The sequence below is a fragment of the Pinus tabuliformis genome, chromosome 7, assembly GCF_031772625.1.
Source record: "Pinus tabuliformis cultivar Carrire ecotype Pingquan chromosome 7, CPIR1, whole genome shotgun sequence".
Lineage (NCBI taxonomy): Eukaryota > Viridiplantae > Streptophyta > Pinopsida > Pinales > Pinaceae > Pinus > Pinus tabuliformis.
Window position 1 is genome coordinate 309,178,159 of NC_142293.1, and position 26,760 is coordinate 309,204,918.

Here is a 26,760-nt window from a genome sequence, read left to right on the forward strand (position 1 = left end):
AGCGTTGAGGACAACACTTTTTTGAAGGAGAGGGGCATGTTGGGTCCCTATAATACTAGTGATTACCCCATTACTATTGTAGTTATACCCCCTATTTATATTGTTGTGCCCCTATTACCCCCATATTGTTATTTCTGTGCCCCATAGAATCCCTCTATTGTTATTTTTGTGGCTTTATATTATTATTGTTAGGTCGGTTGGATTATATTGTGACTCCTTAGACTCCTATATATAGAAAGGAGGTTTTGTCATTTGTATCATCCAAGAATTGTTCATTTATGTAATGTAAAGGAGGTTTCCCCCTCGAAGAGGCTGAATTCTAAGGCGTTGATCTATCTTTTCTTGAGCTGGTTTCATAACAGAAAGATTGCACAATTTCTTCTGGGAGGCTGGGTGATTGGTTGCCAGAACTGTGCAAAAGGTAATCTGGGCTTTCTGGGAGGCAAGACTGGCTGTTGGATCTGCACAATGAGTAATCCAAACTGGCTGTTGGATCTGCGTAATGAGTAATCCAGACTGGCTGCTGGCTATTGGGATTGCGCAATGCGCAATTCCAGCTGGGAGTGACTGCAGGCTTAGGGATTGCATTGTGCAATTTTCTGGGTCAGCAGTCACTGCTCCCCATAAATGCGCAAAATATTCCTAGAGGGAATTTCTAGGCAGAAATGCGCATTGTTGGAGAGGAAGGCAGAGCCTTCCTTCCCCCGATTATGCAATGCAGTCTTAGTGAAGGCAAAGTCCGGGCCAAGGTTGGTCTGACTCGCTAACGGGAAACTGAAAGAAAATAAGAAAATGTATGCATGGCGACACTAAGTGAAAGTAAAAGTGATTGATAGTGAATGCAAAACATGAATTAAAGATTCAGCAAACAGATCAACATGCATATGGGTGAAGTGGTTCGTCGGTTGGACGAACGTTAGTGCAAAACAGTTTCATGCATGCGACAACAGTGAGATAGCAACGAAAATTGAAACAAATCTAGGAAAAGCTTGTATACATGTAAACAATAGCAAGCGTTCAAAGAAATCAGGCAAACAACACTCACACATGCGAATACACAAAAAGCGACAAAAATGCTGAAAAAGGCAAGTTGAGGCCACTTACTTGTGAATAGCTGAGTCGAATGTGTCAAAGAGTCTTGGATGTGCTGTGGGATGTCAAAGCTCTAAGATTGATGTGAAAATAAGCTCTGATGTGTCGAAGAGATAAGTTTGGGCTTATGACGCGCATGCCACAAATCTAGGAAAAAGCAACACTTGGAGGGAAGTTTCTAAAACAACTTTGCATGTAACTCCTGGCTGTTAAAAATAGCCCCCCGAATCATGGGATGCCTTTTGCATGTTTCCTTTTGCTATTCTAGGAAGAGCAAGTCATGCATGCATGCAACTCAAGTTTCCTTGGTCCCGGGTGGAACTGGTCAACTGACTTGCTCATGCATGCAGTTGCTCAACTGCTTAAGAAAAATGCGCATTTCTGGCTGGGAGCTGGGCTGATTGCCCAACAAGTTTGTGCAATTTCTAGACAGAGTAGCTAACTGCTGCCTAGATTTTCACAAATTCTGGGTTGAGCAGCCTTGCTGGGGAAATTTGTGTAATTCCTGCTGGGAGCGTTAGTTGGCAGAATTGCACAATTTTGGAGCCCAGCAGGCTGCCAGACAAAATTGCGCAATTTCTGGAGGGAGGGCTAGTTACCCTCCAGAAATGCACAATTTTCTTGGGGAAGCTGCTCAGCCTGCAACTGGACCAAGTCTGGGTGAACAGCCAGTGAGGGAAATGCATCAAGCTGTGCTCGACAGGTTGCCTTTGTGTAAGAAAACACCAAAGCTTGTGTACTTGACGAAGTAAGACAAGGTGGTGTGAAAGGTTGGTAGGGAGGCTCTAAAATGGTCTAAGGAAAAATTTTGGAGGGTGGTTGTAGCCACTACAACACTTGGCGACACACTGGTAGAATTCCAGCTCTCTAAATGGACCTTGTTCGTGAAAAACAAGTCTAACACCTTCGAAAGTATTGTTCAGTTCTCAGATCATCTTGGTTTCACACTAGCTTGAATGTAAGATGTAGAATCTACCAAAATCTTGGTTGATTGACACACATTCCAAGCCAAGGAAACATAGTTGTTTCGAATGGGGTTGAGGGGTATAAATGTCCACAAGCAGTGTAGTTGTGAGAGTCTTAGTTTCGTCTCTGGTGTTGCTCCGTTGCCAGTAGGCCTGGACAGTACTGCGACGGAGTCACATAGGAACACAAGCATGGCTTCGCTACCAGCAATCCTGGTCAGTACCCTGGCGGAGTTACTTGCATCACCTCCCTGCACAGGAAGCCTTTCTCTTCTTTCACCTTATTCATTTTTCATTTGGAATTTTTTGACTTTTCATTTTTTCATGTTTTCATCTGTGCATAGCACTTATTCATTTCAAAGGCGGAAGAGGGATCCCAACTTATTGAGAGTAGGAGAGGTTGTTCTAGGAGAGAAGTAGTTTATTGTATCTCTGATGTGCCTGTTAAGGTTTTCACCCTCACCTTACTCTACTTGACTGAGCTGACAAGGGTTAACCCAAAAACAACCGACTAGAGAAAGTGACACTAATTAGCACGCAGGCGTTGTGTTTTCACCAAGGTTCACTTCGAACAATACGAATTTTCCTTCAATGTATCACAGACTAAAAGTAACAAGCTCTTCATACAAAGTCAAGATGACAGATAACCAAGTAGCGATAGCTGTACAGGCCCTCTTGTACTTCACCCAACTCGTTTCAAGGGTCATACATGGTTTCATGCGAAACTAACCTATGAAAGAAACAAGCGAACTAATAAACTACAAAGCAAAGCAAGAGCAGAAGCAAAAGTGAAAGCAAAGCAAGTAAACAAATAAGCATGCAAGCAAACTCACTGAAAGCAAACACTACTCCTACTCCTACACTAACTGTGCATGGGCCTGATCACGTGATGTGATATTTCCAATGCAGTCACTAGCACATTGGTTGACACATGTTGGTGAAGGCTTGGTCCGCAAGCAACCCAGTTGTTCGAACCAGCAAGCAAGAAAGATATAACAATGAAGACAACCACACTTCGTGTTTGACAGTGCCCATAGGACATAAGTGAGTACAAGTGCATGATGAGCAGTCTGTGGACTTATCATAGTGATGTGTGACACTGCGTGCAACTTTGAAGCATAAGAACACTCTTGACTGTGACATGCAAGAAAACAAAAGAAACAAAGATAACTTGTGTTGCAAATGAGTGCTTGCAATGTAATATTCCTCCAACGCATGAGCGATGGGATCATGCAGTTCGAGTGGAGGAAGTGTGATCTGTGTGTGAGATGGATCTTCAATGCATACAAATGAGTGATGAGGAGCCTTGGGTGATTGAACAGTATCATGATCGGAAGTGAGACTAACCCCAAGAGAGAGAGGGCCTGACATAACCATCAGCTCGGGCTGAAGTGCCTCGACAGTATTAGGTGTTTCAACTTCATCATCAGATAGATCAATATAAGATGGTGGCTTCAAAAGATCAATTTTGGTAGAGTCATGATCGTGATTAAATACGTAAACAAATGGATCATGATCGCCATGATCAAAAAAATCAATGATTTCATCGGCATCCTCATGATCAGATGAATCAAATAGAGGGGTAGATGAAAAGCGAACAAACTCATCCTCTGTGTTTCCAGAAAATACAGATGAGAGATCAAGTGGATTTTCAATGAGTAGCTTATCTTCTTTGTTGTCGAATGATGGACCAACATTCGGTGAGTCCTGCGAGTGATCAACGATGGGTGCATTCGTGGATGAAGACACACATGAACAATCATGGATGGCAGGTTCACCAAAGATGTTAGGAAAGAATGAAGGGGGTTCGGATGGTAGGGAGTCCTCCTTCGCCGAGTGTTTATAATCAAGCTCCCACTCATACTCTTCATGAATGAAAACGCATGTTGGTTTTGCAACACCAACTCCGTCGATGGGTTGTTCCTCGTTCACAACAAGTGAAGAGTCTGGAATGGATGAACACAAGACAGTATCATCTGGAGGAACACCCGAGTGCGAAGACGGAGGTCGTAGAACATAATGCATATGAGAACTCGAAGGACTCACAACCAAATCTGTGTGAAAATTAAGTGAAGTGATGTTGGGAGGATGTGAAAGATGAACAAGTGTGTGAGCATGATCCTCAACATCACTCAGCAGTGGTGGAGTTGTTGAATGAGAGGAAGGTAGATAGTCAGTCGAGACAGTGACCACATCCACATGATATTGCACAACTCCCTCATTGAATAATGTTGAGTGAGGCTTGATCTCAAGCTTCTTCTTGGGACGGGAAAATTTCTTAAGGCAATACTCGAACCAGTCCCAAAGATAGGCAAATTTCATCTGGCTCTTCGGAGCTTGAAATTGCAATTCACGGAAGCGTTGCCAAAAATCTATAACCGATTCATGCGGATCCTTCCATTGCTATAAAAGTTTTTGATAAAGGTAGCCTGGATCAAAATATTATAAAGTGTCTTCAATAAGATCACAGAAGTGCTCAAGTGAGTGCACGGTGTCAGCTGGTAGGCTGAGCAGCCATCGACTTGGAGATTCTTGAAGTGTGTGTGAAAGAAACAAGCTGGCCTGTTCGTCAAAACACCCATCTTCCTCATGAAGCATGGAAATAAAGTCATGTAATTACTCAGGCTAGGCCACTTCGCCTTCACCATCATACATGTAAGTGGACAAGAGATCGAAAAACTCCCCCGTGATGGTGACATCTTCACAATTTGAAAAACATCGCGGAGGGAGAAGAGTGCAAGAATCCATGAAAGGTATGCAAAGGTTCAAAACTAGATGAGAGGGCACAGCTTGTCATCTGGCCCTCCTTCTAGCGCCAGAAATGTTAACGGTGCTGGACCCACCAACATGTCAAGGGGATTTCCTCGGTAAGAAGTCCCAATTAGACCTTAGACCGTTTGGCGTAGGAATCCCAACAATGGGTCGTAAAGCAATGCCTTGACCGCGATGTTGCACATAGGAAAGTAAGATAACTCTGTCAGTAGCAAGGGTGTGACCGTTGCAGTGAGTCAAGGAAGATGTATGAGAGGTTCCTAACATAGGTGAGTTGAGATGAGTGCGCCCCTTGGCAACCTGTAACTTACTCAACTGGGAAGGGAACACACGAGCGAAGATGCATCACAAGCTACAAAGCAGGTTAGTCTGAAAATCTAAAGTGATGGTTAAACCAAAATCACAACTGCAACAAGATTCATATAATTGCATACAAAAATGTTCAGACACAACTACTTAAGTTAAACAACATACATTGCTACAGCAACCGGAACAATCCAACTACAATAACGACACATGCATGAAAACGTGTTGGCTCTTATTATATAAAGGAGTGTAAGTTCCAATCATGTAATACATCCATGTAAACCTGCTAGCCCCAACAGTGGAGTGTTACAACCACATCTATCTACTCCTCCAAAGAGATGAACTAGCTTTGTGTAGTGGAGAGGCCAAGGCGCGTTACAATACTGTCCAAGCTGTTCAACTACCCTCATGACTCTTCACCTACTCTGTGATTGTCAAACCCACTATTTACACTTGACTTACACTTGACATGACTCAACATTACAATGCACATGTACCCATGTGAACACAATGGCTTGAGCAAGCCAAAATAGACATCACTCTGACTTAGACAACTATAGAAGTCCAACTGCTCAACATCCTCATGCTGATCAACAGTAACATATTGATGCCAAGCTCTGTAGTCCCTGATAGTGTCTGTGTGTTCCGCGGTGACATCTGTCTGAAACCTGACCTTTGCCTCCATAGCATCTGGGTACACTGCTCGGGCTCCTCTGTCCAACTCGTCTGAAAGCATGTGCATCATTTTCTTCAATGTGGCTGGACTAGCAACATACTTGTGCATGATGTCTGCACTGATAGGCAAGTCTGGGCTGGTGGCAATGCACATCAACTCATCGAAGTATGAGTCAAGCTCTAGTCAGACTTGCTTCTTTGTCTTCGCCTAGGTGAGATTCCCAATTGATGGGATCACATGCGTACACACCACAACATCCATACTCTTGAATACTCATGCATGGGAGGCCCGTATGATAGTGATGAACTGTGGGAGCTCTTCATAATTCCAAATCTGACTTCGGATATGTGCCTTTAGCTCCACCACATTGACCCTCGTCATCTTAGGCAAGTGATATGGGGATCCCTTGTACTTCATCATCCATGTTTGCATGTCATCAACAACAACATGCACGTTCGTCAAGATGCATGCTCTTCTAGCACATTGCTGCTGCCATCTGTTGAGATGGATGACTGCCTTGTGCACGGTACCAAACTTGGAGTACAATGCTTGCATAACTATGTCAAGGGAAAATACTTCATCTAGTATTGCCTTCTTCAGTTCAGCTCGGGCGAACATTGTCACCAAGTCTCCTCCTTGCTTGGTTGTTTGTAGTTCCTTTTCCATTCGCTCATTCTCAACTATTAGGAAGCGAACACTTGAGCTAGTGGCTTCGACATACACTCTAGTTGCATCGGCCAAGGCAGCTGGATGTTTGCGCACATCAGTCACAATCACTCGTTCTTCAACTTGCACAAGAGATGTTTGATCCTCCAGAGTTGACACTCTACGAGACTGCACAACTCTATGTTGGGATTCATTAAACACGATGTTGTGCATCTCTTCTTCTGGTTGATAACCAAGGATCTCAGTGCCTCCTTGGGCATTCGAGACTTCCTCATCATCTGGATGCATTGAAGCGGGTGATTCAACCTCTTTATGGTTAGGCATGAGGTCAGTGTCCTATTCTAATTCCTGTTACTCCATGTTTGCATCCAGCTGTTGAAGTGCGTGTTCTATCTCATGAGCAAAGTCTTGCCCCTGTGATGGTTCACCCTATTCGCCTGATGCCAGCTGTTCAGATGAATCAACTACTTGTACGGGCACTACTTCGTCTGTTTTCACATGTTGCGCCCCCTGTTGTATCTGCTGCTACTACGCTTCCCTCTCCTGTTTGCGCAACTCTTGTTCCTTTCAGAGTTTCTCCCTCAACTCATGCAACTCCTTCTCTGCTTCTTCCATTCTCTTCTTGTCCTTCTGCCCCCGTGAGATTCTCTTGTCGCACTGCTGCCTCTTTTCCTCTATATCCATAGCTACTTTCTCTACAAGTGGATCTGCTCGAAACTTGCAACTTTTCTCCTCCTCCATGCGATCGATAATCTTCCTCTTCACTTTGTCACGCATTAGTATGCTTGTCTCTGCTGCTACTGCTGGTTCTCTCTGTGATGCTGCTTCCTACTGCTTCGCTAACCACTCCACAATGAAACCGATCAGTTCATTGGGTCTGGAGAAACTATAGCAATATCTCCATGGGTCCTCCTCGACCCAATGAAATACCCCATAGGTCTAGTTGAACTGAAATCTTGTGGAGTGATATTTCACAATGCAATGTATGTTATATGGATTGTAGCTTCGGAGGTCGAATGGGTACTTCATCAGTTTTTCTTCGACATCCACTTGCCAGATACTCTGAATATCATAGAACCCAATCCGCAACAGAAGAGTGGACCAAGGTACCTTCTTCTTCCGATGCAATCTAGCTGTCAATCCTACCAAGATGTGATGTGCTACTTCCTGCATGAGAAGTGTTGAGCTTTGAAATTACACCTCTCCTACACATTTTCCTAGACTTTTCCCCCTCACCAGTACTCCATAAGCTATCAAAGATCATTGCATATTGATTCTAAAAGAGAATTTAAGTGGTTTTCTAACTATGTTTTTGTGTTTGCTGTTTGACTTAGATTTTTCTCATTAGCTGTAGAATGCAACCACTTTCCGCAGCTGATTCAACTTTCCGTAGCTGTTTTTGTTAAACTCTAGGTTGCAGGTGTCATTAGGCAAAACAAGTCACGTGGGTAAGATAGAAATAACCTGGACATGGATCAGGTCCTATTGGTTTAGCCAGATTCATTAAGGAAAGCTGTGGTCAACGGTGGTCAAATGGTGTTCCAACATAGAAGTCCTACGACAATCGGACTCTGTTTTCAAACACGTGAAGGATTCGTGGCCGTTCCTAGATCCCTGGGGTCATGTTGATAGCTGTAGACTGCCCCATGATGCGAATCCAACAACCACTTTTGGTAGATTGAATAATCTCGGAAACCAGTATGCTAAGTTTACAGACGCTGTCCTTTTACGTGTCCTCAGTTGAAGTAGTTTCATAGGAAAACAATTATGAAGTTTTTGTTATAAATAGCAGGTTTCCAAACGCATAGAGTTAGTCTTTGTTAATGTAATTTTGCTATTAAAGTTTACTGTGCCGTGACACTAGTCCCATTGTGGTAACGAGAGGATTATTCCTCTGTTTTGAAATATAAAGAAGACTCTATTTTTATATGACTGCGTGAGCATAATTCTGGACTGATAGCCTGTTGACCGAGGCTGTGCAGAGGGCCCCTGCACGCTGAGGTTTCGTTTTCCTTGTTGCTGTAAAGTTTTTATGCATTGTTTCTTTATTTCCATTGCACATATTTCATAGTTATCCACCTGTGTATATTTCATTTGCTATGGTATTAACATCTCATTCTTGTACATGATCTTTCAAGTTCTGTATATTGTTGTTAACACTGATCAGTGTGTGTGTGTTTCAGGATAGGGTAGGCCCGGGCATTTTCATACAATTTTTGCAATAATTGGTGACATGAGATTAGCCTCTCTGTTGACTTTGCTTTTCTTAGTTTTTTTTTTAATTCCAGCTTTGCTTTGATCTCAGTCTTATTTACTTGCTTTGTTAGTTAGTTTAGATATCAAACTGCTCATATCATTGACGTTATCTCCTAAAGCCATAGCTTAGACTACATGGCGAGCTATCAGACTATGAATGATGTGATTTGATTTTAGCTTTATTTTTCTGCAATTAGATATCAATTTCTTCATATCATTGACGTTATCTCCTAAAGGTGATAACGAAGCTGGAACGATGGAGCTAGGGTTTACTATGCGCAAGAACGTTTTCCGGGGTGCGGCCGCCTTGCCCTTGCCTGCTGTCGGCCTGAGGGATTGCCGTGGAGGCCATGAATCAGGGCGGCAACGGAGGTCTTTATTCCCCATGAATGCATCGTTCATGCGAGGACTACCTGGCATACTCATAGCACATAGGCTCTCGGAGTTTTGCCCTCACCGGCAAACTGAAATGATATGGATGGCCTGCTTCTTGTTGAAACAGAGGGGTGGGGAGGCTCAAAGGTTGCAGTGGGTTTCCCGCCACAGTTTGAAACACGCACAAGAATCGGGACTAGGTGAATATATACCCAATAGCGAATCAAGGCCTGCGTGGGGATTATTGTTCACCCAAGGTATTCTGAAGGGGGCTCTGCCGGGAACACCTGGAGGTTTTTCGCGCCCGGGGGTCACAAGCGGGCATTGATACCCTCTACCTGGTGATTGCTGAGAACCTCGCTTACACAGAGGAGTGCGAATCTCGGCGGCTATTGCCCATTCCATTGATGCGCGCCCTGGGGGTCACAAGCGGGAGGAAGACAACAGAGCCCAGACAGAACAATGGTACCGAATTAGAGCGGAGTTATGCATCGACAATCTGGATTCCATCTGGACAGCGAAATCCCAGCATAGTAGCAAGGGGACGGTCCACAGAGGCTACTTATGAGCTGGGATCAGAGACGGGGAACAACACCAATGTGACGCTTAAAAACAGGGGAGCGAAGGAAATGATACAGATCACATATAACCCACAGAAGCTCTCCCACAAGGCGGCTGAATGCTACCAGGATGGAAACAGGATTCAAATATTTATAAAATCTACTGTGGAAGGCCATCGATGCATGCGACTTCGTATGGGCTCAACCATACAAGAGCTTAAGAAAGAAATACAACAACAGCTTGGAATACCATCAAATCTACAGAACCTGATCTGCGCTGGACGATGTCTACAGGACCAGCTTACTATTAAGGAATATGGGATCAGGCAAGATACAACCATACTTCTCAACCTAAGGTTGCGTGGGGGAAGCAAGGGCTCTGGTTCAAAGGCGCCAGCTTCATTCCGTGATGCAGTCAAAGGCAAAGAAAAAATGCAGAACAAACCAGAGACACTAACAGAGCTACCAGGCCCATATATAGTAGATCAAAAACTGGAATCCCCAAGCCTCCAAGTTACAATGCCAGAGGTAACAGCTCTTCACTCTGACCTCACAAAAACTGCTATAATATGTAGATTCAATGGCTTCTGGCCAAAATCTGATGCTTTACATCAGTGGATCTATTCCAATTGGACTTCAGAATGCGATATACACCTATGCTCAAAAGGCTTCTTCATTGTTGGCTTCCATACAGAAGAAGAAAGGGATAGTATCATTACTGACGGGCCTTGGTTTTGGGGTAATGCGGGTCTTTTTGTTACCCCTTGGTTTGCTGATTTTGATGCAAACACTATGAAAATCACAACTATGCCGGTTTGGGTGCGGCTTCATAATCTTCCACTACATTTCTGGCATCACTTAGCCTTAGCAGCCATTGGGAATACCTTAGGGAAATTCATAAAAATGGATGAGGACAGATTAAGCAGAGGTATCTTCTCCTTCGCCAGAATTTGCATTGAAGTGGATATGAGTCAGGGGCTGCCTGAACATATCACACTGAACTTCAACAACTCTCAGAGGGTTCAGCCCCTAGACTATGAAAATACAGCATTCAGATGTCGCGGCTGCAGACAAACAGGACACCTCCAATTTGACTGCCCCCTGGTTAAAAAGAATTCCAAAGGAAACAAGAACAGGAAAAAAAAGCCCAATGGTTGGCAACACACGGAACCGCTGGAAGAAGAGGACATACATTCAGAACAGGCAGTCGACCAAGAGGAATCGGACACAAATATGGAACAGCAGGCTACACATAAGGATATTTCCCCTGATCCTCATCCGGAACCGCCCTTATTTCAACCCCAGCAAAATCCACAGCTGGATGTAGGGGGCATTAAAAGAACTCACGGTTCGGAAGGCTCTGAATCCGACAAGGAATCTCCAGTGAACAATCTGGAATCCTCGCGGGCTCTCATTATCTCCTCCCCTGACTCACAAGGTTGGCGTAGAGTTGAGAAGAAAAAGGGCCGCAAAGATTAGGATTGCGCCTATTTGTAAATATTTTCTTTTTATTTTGTACCTGTCCTCCTCATGGACGGCATATAGCATATGCTACTAGCATCTACAACATGTAATTTTCTTCATTTTATGAATAAAATTACGAACTCTATTTTCCCCGGAAAAAGACGTTATCTCCTAAAGACATAGCTTAGACTACATGGCGAGCTATCAGACTATGAATGATGAGATTTGATTTTAGCTTTATTTTTCTGCAATTAGATATCAATTTCCTCATATCATTGACGTTATCTCTTAAAGCCATAGCTTAGACTACATGGCGAGCTATCAGACTATGAATGATGAGATTTGATTTTAGCTTTATTTTTCTACAATTAGATATCAATTTCCTCATATCATTGACGTTATCTCCTAAAGCCATAGCTTAGACTACATGGCGAGCTATCGGACTATGAATGATGAGATTTGATTTTAGCTTTATTTTTCTGCAATTAGATATCAATTTCCTCATATCATTGACGTTATCTCCTAAAGCCATAGCTTAGACTACATGGCGAGCTATCGGACTATGAATGAAGTGAATTGATTTTACTTTTATTAGTTTGCAGTTTTTGACTTGTTTGAGTGCAATAGCTTAACTTCTTCTTCTTCTTCTTCTTTTTTTTAGATGAGCAACAGAAGTAGTGATTTCATGATCAGTGGTTCATCATTTATTTGATTTTACTAGCAGAACATTTCCATTCTTGTTTAAATAATAGTTTCATTACTAGTACGTTTTGAGACCCTCTGAAGTGTTAAGCTATGGAAATCATCATAAATGAAATAATTGCCTTAAAATCTATATCCATACTTACCTTCTGAAGTATTCATAAAATGTAGGAATAGTATTTCCATTCACATTAGGAGATAAACGAAGATACAACCCCCAAAACAAAACAAAAATTGAAAACAATAAAAAGTAAGAAAGAGATTGTCTTGCACATATAGTGCGCCACACTTCGTCAGTTTATGACTCCCGGTCAATAATTAATGTAGCAATTTAGGACATACTAAATTGACTAAACAAGAAGTAATTCCAAGGCAAACTTTGGCAGAACATGCGGAGGATTCTCCGCATTGAACATTCGGATGAAAGTGTCGGACAGTGAGGCATACCAATCTGAAATGCCTATCAATGCCTCCATTGCTTCCTTTGACAGGTAGGGTGGATCCTGTTCGAATATCATCTTGTACATAGGGGTGACAAAATGATCGGAAAACCATGTGATTACTCCTTTGAAGCTGCATTTAGACAAAAAAATTGAAATATGTGTTCGCAGTAGTCTTCGTCGGTGACCATGCCCACTCCAAGCCCGGGAACTCCTATTGGGCACAGATTGCATCTAGGATGTAGGTGAACATGTAAATCTCTATATGCATAACTCTGGGTGACTGTCGAGATTTTGTTACTTGTTCCTTCAGCTGATGAGCGAGTATGCCAGACCAGTTACATGGTTTTCCTTCTCTAGCCAATTGGTCCAGAGCAACCACCCAACTTTGTGGGAATGTTTCCATGCTTGCTTGGCCATACAGTCAAAAAGCAAATATGATTAAGTATTGCTACGCCTTCCTCAGTATCTTTGTCCTGTAGACCTAGTTGAGTGTCAACCTAAATCAAGTTGGCTCCTTTACCCAATTCTTTAGAATGTATCTGGAGTTAGCACTGCTGTTGGGTAAGCTAAATGGAGTCTCCATGATAGTCACAGGCTTTGACATCTGATACATCTCATCATAATCTCATTCCCAAATTTCGTGAGCTTCATCTCACTGACACTGCTCAAGATCATCATCTCAGGATCAACATGAGAGACGATCTAGTGTATCATGTTCACGCATGGGAACATGGGATATCTGCATGTTGTCCTTTATAAGCCGGACTTGTGAATATTCACGTACACTTGACGGTCTTTGAGGTGTTCCCCAAAAGTTCCTACAAATGTTTCATTTACCTCTTGCCACTTCAGTTTGATGTCCTTGTATAGATACAACTCTGTGTCTTCATAGATCAACAGACTAGAGGACACTTGCTCAACTGTTGCTCCAACTACATTTCCATCAGTGTTCTGTGACCCTATTCTCTTGGAAGCTATTGAGGTAGATGAACACTTGAAATATCTGTAAGCAAAAACAAATCAAATTTGGGGGATGACACAACATATACCTAGGAAATTGATGGGAAATATTGCACAATTTCTTCCGGGAGGCTGGGTGACTGGTTGCCAGAACTGCACAAAAGTTAGTCTGGGCTATCTGGGAGGCAGGGCTAGCTATTGGATCTGCACAATGCACAATCCAGACTGGCTGCTAGCTACTGGGATTGCACAATTCCAGCTGGGAGTGACTGTAAGCTTAGGGACTGCAGTGCATAATTTTCTAGGCCAACAGTCACTGCCCCTCAAAAATGCATAAAACAGTCCTGGAGGGCAGTACTGGGCAGAAATGCACATTTCTGGAGAGGAAGCCAGAGCCTTCCTTCCCCATATTACGCAATGCAGTCTTAGTGAAGGCATAGTCCGGGCCAAGGTTGGCCCGACTCGCCGACAGGAAACTGAAAGCAAATAAGATAGTGTATGCATGGTGACACTAAGTGAAAGCAGAAGTGATTGACAATGCATGCAAAACATGAATGAAAGATTAAGCAAAGAGATCAACATGCATGTGGGTGAAGTGGTTTGTCGGTTTGACAAACGTTAGTGCAAAACAATTTCATGCATGCGACAATAATGAGATAGCAACGAAAACTGAAACAGAGTTAGGACAAGCTAGTATACATGTAAACGACATCAAGAGTTCAAAGAAATCAAGCAAATAACACTCACACAAGCAAATACACAAAGAAGTGACATAAATGTTGAAAAAGACAAGTTGAGGCCACTTACCTGTGAATAACTGAGCCGGATGTGTCAAAGAGTCCTGGATGTGCTGTGCGATATCAAATCTCCAAGATCAATGTGAAATAATGAGCTCTGATGTGTCGAATAAATAATTTTTGACTCATGACGCGCATGCCACAAATCTAGGAAAAAGCAACACTTGGAGGGAAGTTTCTAAAACAACTTTGCATGTAACCCCCAACTACTAAAAATAGCTCCCTGAATCATGGAATGCCTTTTTCATGTTGCCTTTTGTTATTTCGAGAAGAGAAAGTCATGCATGCATGCAAGTCAAATTTCCTTGGTCCCGGGTGGAACTGGTCAACCAGATTGCTCATGCATGCAGCTGCTCAACTACTTGAGAAAAATGCGCATTTCTGGATGGGAGCTGGGCTGATTGCCTAGGAGGTTTGGGAAATTTCTAGGCAAAGCAACTGACTGATGCCCAGATTTGCGCAAATTCTAGGCTGAGCAGCCCTGTTGGGGAAATTTGCACAATTCCTGCTTGGAGTGTTGGTTGGCAGAATTGCGCAATTTTGGAGCCTAGCAGGTTTCCAGACAGAATTGCACAATTTCTGGAGGGAAGGCTGGTTTCCCTCCAGAAATGTGCAATTTTCTTGGGGAAGTTGCTCAGCCTACAGCTGGACCAAGTCTGGGTGAACAACCTGTGAGGGAAATGCATCAAGTTGTGCTCGATATGCTGCCTTTGTGCAAGAAAACACTAAATCTTGTGTACTTGACGAAGCAAGACAAGGTGCTGTGAAAGGCTGGTAGGGAGGCTCCAAAATGGGCTAAGGAAAAATTTTGGAGGGTGGTTGTAGCCACTACAACAGAATAACTGAAGCACTAACAATTGGTCTAGAAATCATGTCAATAACCTTGTTATAGATACCTTTCTTATACCTGTTCACCAAGTGGAATTGATGCAAGAAACCCATCTATCTGAAGTGCCTCACTTGTTGTAGCTTAGTTTATGATTGCAAGTATTGCAATGATTGGTGATCAGTGTGAATGATAGTTTCCTTTCCCATCAAATAGTGTTTCCACTTTTTCGCACTTTGCACCAATGCATACAATTCCTTTTCATAAGTAGGATAGTTAACTACTGCACCATTACAAGTTTCAGAATGGTAATGTATGGGCTTGCCATGTTGCATCAAGACCGCTCCCATGGCATAGTCAATTGCATCTGTTTGTATCTCAAATGGTTGTCTTAAATGAGGAATTGCAAGAACTGAAGTTGTACAACTTCTCTCTTTCAATGCATCAAAAGCTTTTTGTTTCTTGCCTCCCAATTTAAAAACCTACTTAATGCTTGTCAATGCATGTAATGGAGCTGCAATTGAAGAAAATTTGTTATGAAAATAGCTCAAAAAAAGATAGAAAAGATAGAACAACGCCTTAGAATTCATCCTCTTTGAGGGGGCAGCCTCCTTTACATTACACAAATGAACAATTATTAGATGATACAAATTAAAAGACCTCCTTTCTATATATAGGAGTCTAAAGGGTCATAATATAATCAGAGCCGACATAACAATAATAATGTAAGGGCACAATAATAACAATAGTGGGCTTCTATAGGGCACAATAGTAACAATATGGGCACTAAATGGGTATATCAATATAATAAGGGGGTTGTACTAATAATAATAAGGGGTTACCCTACTAGTATAGGGGCCTAACATGCCCCTCTCCTTCAAAAAGTGTTGTCCTCAATGCTTGATTACTTCTTGATGCTTCTGTATAAAATTCTTTTCCTCCCATGTGGAATATTCAACAGGTAAGTTCTTCCACTTGATGAGATACTCTGAAATTGATCGATTTCATAGCTGTCAGGTTCTTGTTTCTGTGACTGCTCCAGGTTCCAATATGATTTTTCCTTCCTCTTCAATTTCTTGCAATATTGTTTGAATTGGGATCTTTTGCAACTTTTGAATAAGTGGCCATACTTCTTCGTCCTTCTTCCTGTTAGAGTCGGTCTTGTTGCCCTCCATCAACGATCAAAGCTCTTTGCATTTGCATATGTAGGTATCTCATCAATGTTAATTTTTGCATCCCATTAGGCATGCCATAACCCTGATGGAGGAGCTGGTGTGTTTATACCCCTCTTGGCATTGCTGGTTCAGGTCATTTCAGTCATTAGGCTCTCTCAAAGCTTGTCTTGTTTTGTCATAAGGTCAAATTCCTAGGTCTAGGGTTTTGGTCAAGATGGATTACAAGGTCATGTCTCTGAAGGTCAAATGGTGCCCAGCAAGCCAGAGGGATGATTTAAAAAAAAAAAGTGTTTTTTCACAAATTTCAATATTGTACAGTTAATTTTCACCTTGGATTTAAAAACTCTGTTTTTAAAGCCAAGGTCATTTTAAACTTTTGTAAAAAGTGATGAAATTTCAAAAGTGTTCAGTGGACAAAATGCAACCCTGGTCCCCTTGCCTAGATCCCTCAGATGATCTACCTGCAAAAAGAATCAAGTCAAAGCACTAAATGAGTCAATTTCAGGACAAAGGAAGCCAAAAATTCGGTTTTGTAAAGTGTCAATGAGAAACTTTAGAAAGTGGGTTTGAGCATGAAATTTTTTCAAATGGAGTTTATAAAAACCCAATCTCCCTCCTTTTACTATCATTATGCATCCAAGGCATTAACAAGTGCGAGTGAGCAAGTATCCAAGAGCTTTGGGCAAAATCTGGTCAAATTCGGGCTCAAGACAGGCGCGCGACCCGTCAGGCCAGGCGCGCGACCCGTGAGGCCAGGCGCGCGACCCGTGAGGCCAGGCGCGCGACCCGTCAGCGAGCATCCAGCAGTGTTGTTTTGTAACGGGCGCGACCCGTCAAGCGCGCGTGACCCGTTGGGTAAGGCGCGCGACCCGTCAACGTTTCCCCTGCAAACTCAACTCAAAATCGCTCAAACTCCCTCCAAATCTTCAAGTTGTTTGAGGTAGGCCCTCTACACTTCAATTTGGTTGTTGGTTATGATTGAAGACCCTCATGCTTGTGTTTAAGAAATAAAATTGTGCAAGTGGAAGAGGCTTCATATGATTGCAATATTAATGGTTAAAATGTGCTAGGGTTTGTGTTGTTTCAAGGTTTTTTCCCTTTGTAATTGTTTCCCTCCTTCCCCTTTCCACTCACATTTGTATTTTCCCATACTATTTTATAAATAAAAATGCAAACCCTACCCCTCTCCCAAAGCATCAAAAACTCAAACCCTAATCTTGCTGCACCATATGCATGTGTAAACACAAGAATTTGTTGGTGAATATGTAAAGAGTTTTGTAAATATGTTTCCCTATCTTCCCCTGTTAGTGCATGTATTCATATTCCCATATGTTCACTTTCTATACATGTATTCCCATATGCAGTGATTTTTGCAAATGATTTCCCAATATTCCTGATTATAAACTGCAATAATTGTTTGCAATGTTTTCCTTAAATTCCCTGTTATATTCATATATTCCCAATTCCTTGTAAAAAGGTCCCTCCCCTAACATTTCCCTCATGTCCTTGTCCCCTTGAAACAACATAGAAATCAGCATTTGATAAAGCAGAAGCAGCAGTACATTTTGTCCACTTTGCTCTTTTAAACATGTCAGAAACCGAAACCTATGAGCAAAGTGATGACCAGTCATCAGCTTCAGAGATTGAGGTACAGAGGAGGCCTCATAAGGGTGGTAAGGGTGGACATCATAAGAGAGAGGAGCCCACTTCTTTAGCAGAGTTACAGGCCTGTCCTATGGCAGTCACATGTTTTCAGTATATGTCTTGTTATGAGTTCTGTGAGAGGATCTCTCGGATTCAACACCACAGAGAGTTGGCCCGCCTTTTTGTTTTACACTTGCATGATGGACATGTCAAACTTGCAGGGGTGGACTTTTCATTGACACCCGAGGTGATCTCACATGCCACAGGGATACCTAATGTTGGGGAGGTGTGGAACAAGCGCAAGGTACTAGATTATGTTCATTTTGAGCCTTTTGTCTGGCCACCATTCATGAGACATTTGGCAAGTGTGTTTCCATTCAGGTTTCTCAGGAGCGAGTATGCTCCCATGATGAGGCTCATTATGCACTATTTTACCTGTGAGGGCAGATTTTCACAGCTGTATTCATATCATATTCGCCTCATGATGCACTTCACCCGAGTGAGGATGATGAACATCCCGGTTTTATTCTATTAGAACATTCAGAGGATGGTGCCCATGTTGCAGAGGAAGAGCCCGACACAGCAGTACAGGAGCCTTTATCATTATGGTTTGATTCAGCTTGTAGTATTGCATCAGTTGACTCAGCAGGGTATCTCATGGGAGGAGTTCATCTCTCGGGAGTTTTTCACAGCACCACCCTCGCCACATCCCGAGGTTGTTCACGAGGAGGGAGGACCATCTCAGCAGCATGACATCCCTATCACTAGACATGTCAGCTCCTCACCTCTGGTCACCTATAAGAAAGGCCCGAGGGCCTTATTTGCAGCAGCTAGGCGAGTATTATCTCCACAGCAGGTGGAAAGGGTCTCGCCTTCATCATCAGCTCAGCGAGTGTTATCTCCACATCAGGTGGAAGGGGCCTCGCTCTCTTCAGCAGCACAGGCAGCACAGAGGGGCAAGCAGCCCAAGATTGATGAGGGGCCATCAGGAGTTCCAGATATTGAGCTTGTTGATCTTGAGGCCTTTTCTCCGAGCCAAGAGGCAAAGGAGGTCATTCAGCATCTCAAAGCTGAAAATGATGCCTTACAGAGGAGATTAGAGGGTGCACAATGGACCATTACATACCTGGAGCAGCGCAACAAACAGTTGGAGGAGGAGAAGGCACTTGATGAGCTATGGAGGATTCGTAGTGACCGAATCTTGAACCGAAGAAGACCCGGTGACCCATTGCCCGCTGACCGAGAGTCCATGCTCATCCAGGTCAATGCACACTTGGAGAGGCTGTTGGCTAAGGCCAACCAAGAGAAGAGATTGCTAAGGAACATGAAGAACCATTACTGGGCAAGAATGCATGTGTGCAAGGCAAAGATGAAAATGTTTCAAAGGCGGTTGACCGAGGCACTGAAAAGGAGAAAGAGGCCAAATCCCCTCCGTATCTTGGCTGAGGCTTCACTCAAGGATCAAGGCACTAAATAGCCCAGCCACAGCACAAATCCCAAGAAATTTTGAGAATTTTGGGTGAATTTTGGCATTTTTTTGGCAATTTGCAGGTTTTTCCCATTAACGGGTCTCACCCCCCGCGCGACCCTACATCAGGGCAACTCCTTTTGACCAAAACTCAGCATTTCCAGATTTTTCATGCAAAGTTACATATGCTCATGGATGGACTTGAGATTTGGTGAAGTTTTAGGCCTCCAGAAAGTCAAAATACATGCAAAAATTGACTTTCTGCCACTTTTTTGAATTGCAGAAAGCAGTCTTGGGAGATTTGAGTTTTGACAGGGAAAATGAACTCCAAATTCAGAAATTCCAGTTGGGTTGGAAAGTAGACTCACATACCTTCCCAACAAGCCCACTTTTGCTCAATTTGGCCACCTGCAAGTTCCCCAAACATGGCTCCAAAGGCGCGCGACCCGTCAGGCAGGGGCGCGCGACGTGTCAGGCAGTTTTGTCCAGAAATGCACTGTACAGCCCAAAAAACGCAGATTTGACTCAGTTTGACTTTTTGGGATGAAATGTGATTCTCTTTGATGTAATTATTGTACTTTTTAGACACTTTTACTCTTATGTAACACTTCTAGAAGATTCATTCATGAAAAAGGTGAAAATTAATTGAATGAATTGGTTTCCTAGCTTATAGAGGCAAGTTGTTTTGACTACCTAGTTTGTAGTGCTTAGTTTAGAAGTGGTTGAAACAACTCCTAGGATAGTGAGCTCGACCCATGGAGGCAGGGAAAGAGGTTAGATCATCTATATTATGTACTTTCTTGCTCATTTTCATGGTTGGACTCTTGAGGAGAAGCTATCATTGTATTATTCATTGTATCTCTGCAATTTTTGGCTAAGGAAGACCAGGGTTTTGCAGTCCTCTTTGGGATTCTTGTGGACTCATGTGTTAATGGTGTGTTTCTCAATGTTCTTGTAAGCTTGTTGTGTGATTCATTTCCTTTCTTTTACTTCTGCACATTAAACAAATGAAGTGTTAAAGTAAGAATTCATGCTTGCCATGCTCTGCTTTTAAGTTTGTTTAATTTCAATGTTTTCTTCTGTCTAAAGAGAATTCAAAGTGATTGTTTGCTCTCTTTAGCTCCTCATCTTTCATTCCTGACCATTCACTTCAGTTAAAGGCATCAACGCTGTCTCCTACCTCGCCCCAAGGAACCCCCTGCAGAAACTGTGTCCAATCCCCGCACCCAAAATTGCCATCCCCTCAATTTGCCACCAAAAACCCCAAAAAACCAAAACCAAACTCTTTGATCAGTTTACTAGCCTAATATCAGTGTTACCCTATTGGTCATCTCACCCATTGAAGATTTTACCGAGATAGACCGGAGAGAGCCTTCTCCTGCCCCGTAGGGCTAGCTACAAGGCTAAATGGTTTGATGTTGCCTTGAGGTTTACCTTTCTCAGCCTGAGGTGAAATTTCAAGCACTAACACTTCCATTCATCCCTTGCTTCGTTTATCCAATCTGGTTGGATAATAGAAATAACACAAAACAATGCTTCCACATCCTCATCCTTTCTTGAGAATGCATCTGCAACAAATTTTTGCTTCCATTTTCTATAGATGATGTCAAAGTCATAACCCATCATATTTGTGACACATTTTTTATGTTCTTCTAAAGATAATAGTTGTTCTAAAAAGTATTTAAGACTATCCTGATCCATTTTTACCTTGAAGTATCTTCCCATTCGATAAGGTCGCCATTTCTTAAGTGCATGTAGTATTGCCAACATTTCCTTCTCATAAATAGCTTGCTTGAGATGTAGTAGTAAAAATACCCAATAACCTACATCAAAACATTTTTCACTATGATGTTGATCTACCTGTTGTTTCATTCGATTTTGAACCAAAGTGGCGTTATCCTTTAAAAGTTGGAGAACTTGTTATTGATGCTCGATCTGATCGTTCACTACTTGAACCTTCTTCTTCTTGATATGTCCTTATATCTTTAGAGTTTGAGGAGTGGTAATTTCTTCCAATCCTTTACAAGATATGGTCAGATTCATTTCTTGATGCTCGATGTGATCTTTCACTTCTTGAACATTTTTCTTCTTGATATGTCCTTCTATCTTGATAGTTTGAGGAGTGGTAATTCCAACCAATGAATTACAAGATATGGTTGGATTCATTTCTTCTTTCTTGATGTTATCTTTCACTTCTTGCACATTTTTCTTCTTGATATGTCCTTCTATCTTGAGAGTTTGAGGAGTGGTAATTGTTGCCAATGCTTTACAAGATATGGTCTGATTCATTTATTCTTTCTCTGGGGTTGGGTCTTGGCGTATATCCTCTTCTTTTGATGTTTCTTGATCCTTTTCTTCCTTCTCTTCATACTCTATGTAAAATAATTTCTTCTTAGCACACTTATGACCTTTATTGCATTTACTATCACAATTGTAACAAAGCCCTTTTTCTCTTTTCTCTTCCAATTGTTGTGGTGTAACCCTTGTAGGTTGTGAAAGGCTAGGAGAAACAACACTTCAATTATTATAGTTGTGAGGGGTAGACTTCCTTGTTTCCATAATTTTACTTTCCACTATGTAACAAAGCTCTTTTACTCTTTCCAATTGTTGTGGTGTTGCTCTAAAGAAGGTGTTGCTCTTTGTATCCTCATAATGTGCTAGCATTTCCTCCATGAAACTTGACCACGTAACAAGTTGTTTATGAGAACAAAGCCCTTTATACCATAAAAATTGATCCGGTTCTAAATATGAAGATGCAATACATACCTTTTGTAACAGTGGTACACCATGTAGATCAAAATATTTCTCCATCTGTAGCATCCAATTTATCGGATCCTTGCCATCAAACTTCCTCATCTCACTTTTTCTTGATATTAGGAGCTCGATATTGAAACGATTGTAACTCTGTAATTTCAGATCTTCTAGTTCTGAAATCACGAACTGCATTAGCCCTCTGCGTCCTCTTTTCAATGCCACTAGTCTGATCCAAATTGGATTCTCCAAGGAAGAGTTATGCCAAATCTCCCACAGTGACCTGACTATAGACTAGTTCAGTAGAGCGAACTTGTACGGCGTGCCATGTGTCACTGTTTCAACCTTTGGCTCTGAAAAATATATACACGAAACTACAGTCTGTCCTCTTTCTGTAGCTTCTGACGAAATTTCAATCCGATGCTCAGAGAGAAAGTTAAGATGATTTTCCCCAGGTCACCTGTTTGGAATGTAATTCAGGAATCTACAAAAAGACCAACTTCCTTAGATCATATCTCTGCAAATATAGTGCAAAAGGCTCTGAAATTCGGACCTAAGGTTCCACCCAATTTCGTCTCAAATGGGTTTTTTTGTTTGCTTATGAAACGTCGCAGAAAAATAGTTATAGCGAAAATGCCACGATGACCTATTTGGAGTAGCGAAACCCTAGAATTCAAAGCTCTGATACCAAATGTTACGAAACCAGCACACAACAAGATAGAAAAGATAGAACAATGCCTTATAATTCAGCCTCTTCGAGGGAGAAACCTCCTTTACGTTACACAAGTGAACAATTCTTGGATGATACAAATGAAAAGACCTCCTTTCTATATATAGGAGTCTAAGGGGTCATAATATAATCAGAGCCGACATAACAATAATAATGTAAGGGCACAATAATAATAATAGTGAGCTTCTATGGGGCACAACAGTAACAATATGGGCACTACATGGGTACATCAATATAATAAGGGGGTTGTACTAATAACAATAAGGGTTACCCTAGTAGTATAGGGGCCTAACATGCCCCTCTCCTTCAAAAAGTGTTGTCCTTAACGCTTGATTACTTCTTGATGATTCTGTATAAAATTCTTGTCCTCCCATGTGGAATATTCAACAGGTAAGTTCTTCCACTTGATGAGATACTCTGAAATTGATCAATTTCATAGTTGTCGGGTTCTTGTTTCTGTGACTGCTCCAGGTTCCAATATGATTTTTCCTTCCTCTTCAATTTCTAGCAATATTGTTTGAATTGGGATCTTTTGCAACTTTTGAATAAGTGGCCATACTTCTTCGTCCTTCTTCCATTCATCCCTTGCTTCATTTATCCAATCTGGTTGGATAATAGAAATAGCACAAAACAATGCTTCCACATCCTCATCCTTTCTTGAGAGTGCATCTGCAACAAAATTTTGCTTCCATTTTCTATAGATGATGTCAAAGTCATAACCCATCATAGTTGTGACACATTTTTTATGTTCTTCTAAAGATAATAGTTGTTCTAAAAAGTATGTAAGACTATCATGATCCATTTTAACCTTGAAGTGTCTTCCCATTTGGTAAGGTTGCCATTTCTTAAGTGCATGTAGTATTCCCAACATTTCCTTCTCATAAATAGCTTGCTTGAGATGTAGTAGTAAAAATACCCAATAACCTACATCAAATTTTTTTTCACTACGATGTTGATCTACCCGTTGTTTCATTCGATTTTGTACCAAAGTGGCATTATCCTTTAAAAGTTGGAGAAATTGTTGTTGATGCTCGATGTGATCTTTCACTACTTGAACCTTTTTCTTCTTGATATGTCCTTCTATCTTTAGATTTTGAGGAGTGGTAATTTCTTCCAATCCTTTACAAGATATGGTCAGATTCATTTCTTGATGCTCAATGTGATCTTTCACTTCTTGAACATTTTTCTTCTTGATATGTCCTTCTATCTTGATAGTTTGAGTAGTGGTAATTCCAACCAATGAATTACAAGATATGGTTGGATTCATTTCTTCTTTCTCGATGTGATCTTTCACTTCTTGCACATTTTTCTTCTTGATATGTCCTTCTATCTTGAGAGTTTGAGGAGTGGTAATTGTTGCCAATGCTTTACAAGATATGGTCTGATTCATTTATTCTTTCTCTGGGGTTGGGTCTTGGCGTATATCCTCTTCTTTTGATGTTTCTTGATCCTTTTCTTCCTCCTTTTCATACTCTATGTAAAATAAATTCTTCTCAGCAAACTTATGATCTTTAGTGCATTTACTATCACAATTGTAACAAAGCCCTTTTTCTCTTTTCTCTTCCAATTGTTGTGGTGTAACCCTTGTAGGTTGTGGAAGGCTAGGAGAAACAACACTTCCATTATTATAGTTGTGAGGGGTAGACCTTGTTGCCATAATTTTACTTTCCACGATGTAAGAAAGCTCTTTTACTCTTTCCAATTGTTGTGGTGTTGCTCTAAAGAAGGTGTTGCTCTTTGTATCCTCATAATGTCCTATCATTTCCTCCTTGAAAATTGACCATGTAACAAGTTGTTTACGAGAACAAAGCCCTTTATACCATAAAAATTGACCTGGTTCTAAATATGAAGATGCAATACATACCTTTTGTAACAGTGGTACACCATGTATATCAAAATATTTCTCCATTTGTAGTATCCAATTTATCGGATCCTTGCCATCAAACTTCCTCATCTCGCTTTTTCTTGATATTAGGAGCTCGATATTGAAATGACTGTAACTCTGTAATTTCAGATCTTCTAGTTCTGAAATCATGACCTAAAGTATCCCTCTGCATCCTCTTTTCAATGCCACCAATCTGATCCAAATTGGATTCTCCAAGGAAGAGTTATGCCAAATCTCCCACAGTGACCCGATTATAGACTAGTTCAATAGAGAAAACTTGTACGATGTGCCACGTGTCACTATTTCAACCTTTGGCTCTTAAAAATATATACAAGAAACTAAAATCCATCCTCTTTTTGTAGCTTCTTACGAAATTTCAATCTGATGCTCAGAGAGAAAGTTATGATGATTTTCCCCAAGTCACTTGTTTGGAATGTAATTCAGGAGTCTACAAAAAGACCAACTTCCTTAGATCATATCTCTGCCAATATAGCACAAAAAGCTCTGAAATTCGGACCTGAGGTTCTACACGATTTCATCTCAAATGGGTTTTTTTGTTCACTTCTGAAACGTCGCAGAAAAATAGTTATAGTGAAAATGCCACGATGACCTATTTGGAGCAGCGAAACCCTAGAATTCAAAGCTCTGATACCAAATGTTATGAAACCAGCTCACAAAAAGATAGAAAAGATAGAACAATGCCTTAGAATTCAGACTTTTCGAGGGGGGCAACCTCCTTTACATTACAAAAATGAACAATTCTTGGATGATACAAATGAAAAGACCTCCTTTCTATATATAGGAGTCTAAGGGGTCATAATATAATCAGAGCCGACATAACAATAATAATGTAAGGGCACAATAATAACAATAGTGGGCTTCTATGAGGGACAATAGTAACAATATGGGCACTACATGGGTACATCAATATAATAAGGGGGTTGTACTAATAACAATAAGGGGTTACCCCAGTAGTATAGTGGCCTAACAAAAGTTAGAAATAACTTTCTCCAATATTGGGCTACTCCCAAAAATCTTCTCACCTCAGTTACATTATTGGGCTTAGGCCAACAATGACGTTGACCTTTGATGGATATTTGAGGGATCTATCTTCAGTTCACCCCCTCCAATAGTATGTCCCAAATAAACTAATGAGGTCTTTCGAAACTCACATTTATACATCTTTATAAACAAATTTTATATCTACAAGGCATCTAAGACTTGTTTCACATGCTTGAAATGTTCTTCACGAGATTTGTTAAATATAAATATGTCATCTAAGTAGACAACTACAAAATCATCAAGAAAAGGCCTTAAAACAACATTCATAACTCACATGAACGTTGCAGGAGAATTACAAAGCCCAAATGGCATAACCAACCATTCAAACAAACCTTGCTTTGTTTTGAAAGTTGTCTTCCATGTGTCTCCTTCAACAATCCTAATTTGATGATAACCACTTCTCAAGTCCAACTTAGTGAAATACACAACATATTTCAATTGATCAAGAAAATCATCAATTCGAGGAAGAGGGTAACGGTTCTTCACTGTTATCTTGTTCAAGGTTCTGAAATCTACACACATGCACCATGTACCATCTTTCTTTGGTACTAACACAATTGGTGACCCACATGGCGATGTGCTTGGTTTGATGACCCTTTGTCAAGCAAATCTTGTATTTATCTTTTAATCTCTACATTATCCATAACTGACATCATGTACATGCCAATGTTTGAAAGAGGACAATTTTGCTGCAATTGGATCTCATGTTGGATACCTCTTTCAGGAGGCAATCCTTTGGGCTCCTGAAACATCTCATCATATGTGCTAACAACCTCATACAAATCAGATTTTAATTTGCGTCACATCCTTAGAAATCTTCATTTTCAACATTCTCTTTAGGTTTGATCATTAAGAGTACAAAGTTCTTACTAGCATTAACTAAACTCTTCATTTGTCCATCATTTACAAGTGACAAATCCAACTTCTTTTTATGTGCTTTAACAATGCACTCAACTCCATTTTTAAACAAGTGATATTTGTTCTAATGGCGACGAAATATGGCTCTCCTATAATATAGATATGGGCTTCCTAAAACAATACCACAAATATCAAGTGGAATGACATAAAGTTCTACCTCATACAAATTAGATTTTAATTTACATCTTTTTGTCACATGCAATTTTGCATTGTCATGTATCCAACCTAAAGGATATGGTTTAGGATGAGGATTTGTTTCCAAATTCA